The 8,247-nt window shown below is 37.6% G+C and overlaps 1 pseudogene; it reads left to right on the forward strand.

Moving 5' to 3' along the window:
• The first annotated feature begins 3,847 nt into the window (after positions 1-3,847).
• Positions 3,848-4,163, forward strand: LOC114700028 (annotated as a pseudogene).
• Positions 4,164-8,247: the final 4,084 nt, after the last annotated feature.

The raw sequence follows: 8,247 nt of genomic DNA on the forward strand, positions 1-8,247 counted from the left end.
CCAGAAAATAGTAATTACCTTAAAAACACAATTTAAAAAACCTCAGTTAAATCACATAAAAGCTATAAATAAGTAACGATATCTTTTTTTCTCCATTTGGGTAAAGTCAGGGATGAGATCATAAAATGAGAAATACAAAAGAAACTGTGTTGTTATCCTTCCTGGGAGATATGTTATTCCAACATTTTCTTTTAACCCACTTATGGAGTTTCAGCAATTTACAGTGTATATAATAATACTAATGCAATAAGAAGTCCTATAGAATTCTAGGTAGTCAAGAAAATGCAATTAGAGCCAAATAGTAAAGGTGATAATGGGATGCACAACTAATAAGAGTCCATGAAGCCAGACTGTGCACCTGGCAGTAATTACATCATTAACACCTGAAAAGATGAAAGTTGATTAATGAGATACAGATGCAAATTCTGAAGCTTCCAAATTCAAATATATTTAACAATATGAATATGTGATATACAAGAGCGATCTAGGAAGCATCACCTAACATGAATTAGGAGTATAGAAAATAAAGAACGATATTTCCAAGAGTTGCTACAAAGCAGAAAATGTATAAGAATTCAAATGTGAACAGTTTTAATGCTTACTTTATTTGAACATTGTTTCATAAGAATGAATGAAACTAATAGCTTTCTAACTATTACTATTACTAATTGTAATAACTGTATATGTATTTATAAGTTCATCTGAATCCTATCCTATAAGCCAAGCACGAGGTAGAATACGAAATTAGTTCATATTGCTTAGAAACTTCCCACTTCCTTAGGATCTTCAGATGACAGGAACTGGCCTTTTTTTCAAACCGGAATACTACCTGAAATTAGGATGCTTATCTGCATCCTTCTACATCCTCACATCAGCATCATTATGCAGATGAGCCTTCAGAATGCTAACTAGGATATTTTTCTCTGTGAGCACCTGTACTACAATTTTAGCCTATGGATCAGTCACTTGAAAGGTCTATGCCTCAGTAGACCAATAGTACCAGATATAAAGTAACTGTCAACTTAAAAAAAAAAAATCCAGAAAACACTTTGAAACTATTTCTTTGGGGTTATTTTTACTCACTGAAGATAGGATATTTTGCATCATAATTAAGAGCAAGTAAAAGTGAAAGTAGTGACATTGAAAACTGTACTTCATTTCCCTGCTGACTGAATGGTCCACACCGATTACAGGGTCAGATAAAGTCCTTCACTCTGAGGTTCCAGCTTTCCTGCAGGCAATAAAATGTCTGACACACAAGCAGTGATGGATGCTTGAGGCTCCCACAGAAGCCAAGTCCTTCTAGTGCTGCTGCATTTTGTCCTTTCTAATGCATTAGTTGTACGTTTGTGTCAATTTCCTAGACAGTTAGTGAGTTTATTTTTAAAAAACCCTTAAATATTTCATAGAAAACTAAAATCATACAATAAATTTCCTTGGACGACCACTTTACTGTCATCAAGGGAGACTGTGTCTATTATTAAGAATCTCTTGTTTCAGTGATGTCATTAGAGAAAAAAGAATGTGCTATTATTTTGAAGAAATGTCACTTGAGAGAAAATAAAAATAACTGTTTTATCAATAAAAATAATTACTTCATCGGTTTCATTGGCCATAGGCTATTTCATGCACCTTTGCCTACAGCAATAATATTTATCAGGGATGTTTTAATATTGAATTAAAATATACCAACTCAAGCTATTTCTGCCAAAGGAGGTAAATTAACCCCCCTACACATAATAATAAAATACCAGTTGGCCATATTGGCTTTGGTTTTGAAATAAAAGTAGTAATTTCTAAATAAGCCTTGATTTTCAAAGAAAAGGGAGAAATTTAAAACTAATGCCTCTCAATCAAGTAGGGTAGAAGAAAAATGTTTTGCAACTGCAACCACATAATTCATATATTCTACCTAACACTTAGTAGAGCTGTAATGTGCTTCAAACACAGCCAGCACTGTTCGTGAAGACAAGAGGATCAAGGAATTTTGCACTTCATCTTATATAAAATAAAAGTTTAGTTGAAGTTGAATTCCAGTGTCTAAATTTGTCGTTATTTGAATAACTGTCTATATCACCAAACACACACACACACACACACACACACACACACACACACACACACACCTACAGACAGTTAAAGACAATACAGACTTACGAAACTTCAGTGATTTTATACTTAAGGCTTCTCTTTGAAATGACTTAGGAAAGCCTTATTTTAAATACTTCATTTCTTTCCAACAAATGAAATATTTACATCTAAATACTGGAAATGAACATTTCAAGCAAAGGTTAGAACACAGTTTATCTAATGTGCAGCCGCAGGGCAGGCTATCCATCTGCAAACAAAACTACAAAGGAAAAGTCCTAACCGACCATTAACTCACACCTCCCAGCCCTATGCCAGCTAATAAAACGATGTGGATCTACCGGATAGTATATGCACAATAAAATGCCGAATTCCTACAGCCAGTAATTAAAATTTACTGCCTTCACATAAAAACTGGATTCTAGGAAATAAAGTGAAAGATATTTTAAATGTTTACAAAAATAGCCCAGAGCCCTTGGATGTAGATCGCCCAAACTGGATAGAAACTAGGCTTGTTGACGTTGGTGCTTAGCCTCACCTAACCTAAAGAAACATTCTCAGAAAAATCCCCCAAAACCTCTTTGGCTTAATTTCTCCTTAGGGCCACTTACTTTCATACATTAAAGTTAATTCACTGATTTTTTTTTAATGAAGCAAATCTGGAGTTTATTAAGAAAAAGCTTTAACGTAGATCTTAGCATAGGCACTGAAAGAGACCTGACATTTAGGAAAAGGACAACACATGCTTGACTTGTCACTATAACTCAGACCCGGGCAAGCTTAACTTCAGATCTCCAGTGTTCACTGTGCCACAAAAAGTAATTAAGTTCATGATTCCCCTCAGCTTGTTTAAAGTTTAGACTGATTTCTGCCTGACCCTAAATGTCCTGTTTATCAGAGGATTTGTTTCACAACATTTGTGACTGTGGATTCATTCTTTGCCCCTATGGAGTTATAAGATGTCTCTTTCCAGTTTTACATGGCAATTATGTCTTTCTTAAGAACCTAGAATCTATCCTCTTGATAGCTAATCGTTAAAAATGTTCACAGTCCATATGCCCTCATTTCGGTGTGGAGATGGAAGCTCCACTACCACGAATATCAATGTGAAAACACTAGAAACTTTATATACAGGACCAGTCTTATCCAAAGTCATTTGATGCTTTCTCAGTAGCTTACCTTAGTGTTTAAGAATTACCAGGAGCATCAGTGCTGACTTCCCCCCATTTCTTCCTAGTTCTTAAGACTCCGCAGAAGTCTCTATACTCTCTGGCTTTTGCTATCAATAGTGTGGGGGACAGTCTTCTTCTCTTATTGCAAGAGACTTGAATAAATAGGAATACTGCCTGATTTTATGTGTCAACGTGACACAAGCTAGAGTCATCAGAGAGGTGCCTCAATTGAAGAAATGCCTCTATGACACCCAGCTATAAGGCATTTTCACAATTAGTGATCAATGGGTGACAGCCCAGCTCATGCTGGGTGGTGTGATCCCTGGAATGGTGGTCCTGGGTTCTATAAGAAAGCAGGCTGAGTAAGCCATGGGAAGCAAGCCAGTAAGTCACACCCCTCCATGGCTTCTGCATCACCTCCTGCCTCCAGGATCCTTCCCTGATGTGGGATAACTGTGGGAGACTGTGGGAGTCCAGCTCCTACCTTTCCCACCTTTTCTAGGGTTCTTAGGAGGAGGAGGGAGGCATAAGAAAATTCAGATGGAAAAAGACACCTAACTTTCTGTGCCAATATCGTTCCCGACAACATGGTGAACATTCGTAAGACCCGCCGGACCTTCAGCAAGAAATGTGGCAAGCACCAGTCCCACAAAGTGACACAGTAAAAGAAGGGTAAGGATTCTCTGTATGCCCAGGGAAAATGGCACTATAACAGGAATCAGAGTGGCTATGGTGGCTAAACCTATTTTCTGTAAAAAGGCTAAAACTACAAAGAAGATTGCGCTGAAGCTTGAGTGTGTTGAGCCCAACTGCGGATCTCAGAGGATGCTGGCTATTAAGAGATGCAAGCACTTTGAACTGGGAGGCAATAAGACGAGAACAGGCCAAGTGATCCAGTTCTAAGTTGATCTTGTTATGAAGACATTAAAATCATGAGCTTGGAGGAGAGAGAGAGAGAGAGAGAGAGAGAGAGAGAGAGAGAGAGAGAGAGAGAGAGAGAGGAGAGAGAGAGAGAGAGAGACCTAGACGAAAAGAAAAAAGAAACAGGGGATAGCTTCGGGAGAGCCTGAATCAAAACCCAAAAGCCTCTTCCTTTATTGAAAAGGGATTTTTATAACATGCCAATGGGGAGAGGCAAAAGATCTCCCCCTTGCAAAATCAAAGCACACCGTACAACCAAGTGTAACCCCTTCCAAACACCTGGTAACCATGCCCATTGTCAAATCATCACATTATGCAGCCCCACTGGGTAAAGCAAGCTCAGATTCTCTGACCCTGAGTAAGTTCTCACTAGGAAACCTCTGTGGGCTCCCACAGACACCCTCTCTGTATGTTGTGAATATATTTTACCATTGGTTAATAAAGAAGCTGCTTTGGCCTATAGCAAGGCAGGATAGAGACAGGTGGGAAATCCAAGCAGAGAAACAAGGTGAAGGGTGCAGTCAGGAGCAGATACCAGCAAGCCCCTGGAGCAGCAAGATGTACTAGAGAACAAGTAATGCCACCAAGCTACATGGCAAAATACAGATTAATAGAAGTGGGTTGATTTAAGTTGGAAGAGCTAGTTAGTAATAAGCCTGAACAACAGACCAAATGGTTTGTAATTAACATTAAGTTTCTGAGTGATTATTTTTAAAGTGGCTGTGGGACGGGGGGGGGGGGGGGGGTGTCAGAAAAGCCTCCGTTTACACTGCCCTGCTTGAGTTCCTGTCCTGAGTTCCTTTAATAATGAACAGCAATATGGTAGTGTAAACCAAATAAACCCTTTCCTCATCCAACTTGCTTTTTGGTCATGTTGTTTTGTCACAGCAATAGTAACCCTAACTAAGACAATAGGTCTTACGTGTTTAATTCTATTAGGTACAGTCAGTCTCTGACGCATGAAAGATCAACATGTTAACTGTGGAGAGGCAAACATTGGTTGTGAAAGCTTTTCTTGATCACAAATAAGAAAGGCTTGGTGAGGATGTCAGAGGACAGTGAATAAAAAATGGGAAAGCATTAAACATAAAACAAAAATTTAAGACTGCATTTTGCTGCCACTGCTCTTTCCTGGGATGAGAAGTGATACATACCTACCCACACTTTTAGTAGGTAGTTTCTAAATTACATAGTGAGTGAAGGAAGACATCAAGAAAGCAAAATATATGAAGTCCACTCACTCCTTCCCAAGTAATTCACATGGATAATATTTTCTAAGCTCCCCTTATTGTCCTTTTGTCCCTCTCAGTGTTGAAAGTTCCCTGCTAGTCCCCTTACAAATAATTGAAGTCAAAGTAGTAATCAAGCCAGTCACAAGTTTGAAACGCAGATTATTGTCGATATAACATATGCAAACATTTCCAATACTTTTCATATAAGATCTTTTAAATTTTCATATGTGTAACAATAAGTAAGATTACTTGAAAGTCATCATAGAATTCACAGGTGACTATGGGTGGACCTTTATGTTATAAATATGTGGAAAGGATATCCAAAGAAAAAATGAGAGACTAAATTGTGCCTCACAGGAATTAAAGAAATTTAAATTTCTCTTTGAGAACAGAATTGGGTAATCTATCTCTGTAAAAAAAATAAAAAAAGATTTTTGTTCAGTGGCTGGTGGTTAATGCAGAAACCAACAAACTTACAACTAGTCAAAATTACAGAGAGTAGGTGTATATGAAATGCTCACCCTAAATGTACCTAGCTACATCTGTACCATAGCCTCCCCACACAAGGGTCAGAAAGCCTCTTGAAATACAGGTTGGACAATTAAATCCCAACTTTTTTCACTTGGTAAATGAATCTTTGTCAGGGTCCTGTCCCATTCGCTAAACAGAAGCAAGGTTTCTATTGAAAATTGTATCACCATTGTTTCATTGCATGGAAAAGGGTAAGCCTGTATGTTAACTTAAAGAAACATTTCAATGCTGTGGCTGCAAGGATATACATATAACAATTAAAATAAAATTAATGTTAAAATATAAGAACTATCAATCTTAGGATACTATGCAATAGTAAAACACAAACATTCTAAGCTGGACTTTTTTTAAAATGTAGAACAAATAAAAACATTAAAACTAAAGTAAAATAAAAACCACAATAACTTGTACTAAGACAAAAGAATATAACCACCCTACACAATGAATAAAGAAAAGTGTTTCATCATTCTGTAATTAAGGCATTATTTGCTTTGTAAACCACAGTGCATGAACAGAACCAACAAGGCAACGATGTCAATAGTTCAGTGAAGAATGATGAAAAACTCTAAGTTGCTAAATCAGCAGAAAGCAACTCTGTTCCAGATGTTTAGAAAGTATACATTAAAATTAAAACTGTAACCAAGTTGTATATGTAATTTCATAAGAAGGGATATGATGTTTCCTTTCAATGGATCGTTCAGATGTTCATTCCCACAGTGACGACTGACTGCAAGATCCGTCTGAGACTTCTTGAATTGTCTATATATGTTATCCAATTTGCATTTAGTTTAAATGGATGTATCAAAGATTTTCACTAGAAAAATGCTGAAGGTATAGTATATAAACAAGCTTCAAAGTTTAAAAAACTAGTCCTAGAAGGAAAATGAGTCAATTCTACTGTGTTATGGAACTTATTTCTTTAAAATTAAGTGAAAACACTCATGAAACAACATCTGGAAGGAAACAAGCAAATAGCATAATCATAAGCCTGATGTTATGGAACCAGAAAGATCTTTCCGCTGATAAAAGTGCTTGCTGCCAAACCTAATGCCCTCAGTTTGATATCCTTAACCTACACACTAGAGGAAAGCTCCAAGTTGTCATATAAACTTGTGCTGTTGGTTTTTTTTTTTGTGTGTGTGTGTGTGTGTGTTAATTTCACACAAGTCTAGATATATCTGGGGAAAGAGAATATTGAGAAAATACTTCCATAAATTTGGCCTGTAGACAACTATTGGGCATTTTCTAGGTTAGCAATTGATGTGGAAGGGCCCTGTTTATTGTGGGCAGTGCCTGCTCTGGACAAGTAGATCTTGCTGGTGTAAGAGAACATCAAGAGCAAGTTAACAGCAGAGCTCCTCTGTGGCCCTGACTACCCTTGGTGATAGACTATAACCCAAGTGGTGAAATTAAACCTCTTTCTTCCTAAATTGATTTTGGTCATGGTGTTTATCACAACAATAGAAATACCCTCACTGTGAAGGAAATTAGTACCAGGTTCATGAGACATTGCTATGACAGATGTGGCATTGGTTTAGGGAAGATTGTCGAAGGATTTTGGAAGGTTGAGCTTAATGAGCTGTTGTAGAAACCAAGAAGTTAATGCTGAGAGCAGTGCAGATGATGGAGGCCTGGCTGGTAAAGTTTCAGAGAGAAATAAAGACTCTATTGAGGTCATTTATTTGCCATTTTGTATTAAGACTCTGCAGGATTTGTCAACCGGGGCTGAAAAATCAGGTGAGACTAAGAAGAAACCAGAACCATTGAAGTGAAACCTTCACTTTTCTGAGACAATTGATGCTAATTAGCTGAAGTTGAGAAATTATCAGTGATTATAAAGAGACCAGTGTGATGAGTTCTGAGAGTGAACAGTCTCTCTGATATAACTACTATTTCACCAGAGTCAAGCATAACAGAAATCATTATTGTACAGGTACAGCTGAATGACCAGTGGAGCTATAAGGTACACCTCAGTGGAGGGATCAGTGAGGTGAGATGACTGCAAACAGTAGCATGTGGTAGCACTGACTACAACTCAGTAGTGTACTGTGGTGGACTGAGATGGCATGACAGGCATGGTGACAGGCATAGCTTAACATTAAGCATCGTCATGGGTAGAGTTTGGTTTCACTTCCATTTGATTTTGACTGTGCCTTATTTCTTCTTTCTTTTTTTTTTTTTTTTTTTTTTTTTTTTTTTTTTTTCGACAGGGTTTTCTTGTAGCTTTGGCCTTTCTGGACTCATTGTAGCAGCTGGTCGACTCACAGATCCCTGCCTCTGCTCCGATGCTGATTAGGCGTGCG

This window comes from Peromyscus leucopus, chromosome 12, assembly GCF_004664715.2.
Source record: "Peromyscus leucopus breed LL Stock chromosome 12, UCI_PerLeu_2.1, whole genome shotgun sequence".
Classification (NCBI taxonomy): Eukaryota; Metazoa; Chordata; class Mammalia; order Rodentia; family Cricetidae; genus Peromyscus; species Peromyscus leucopus.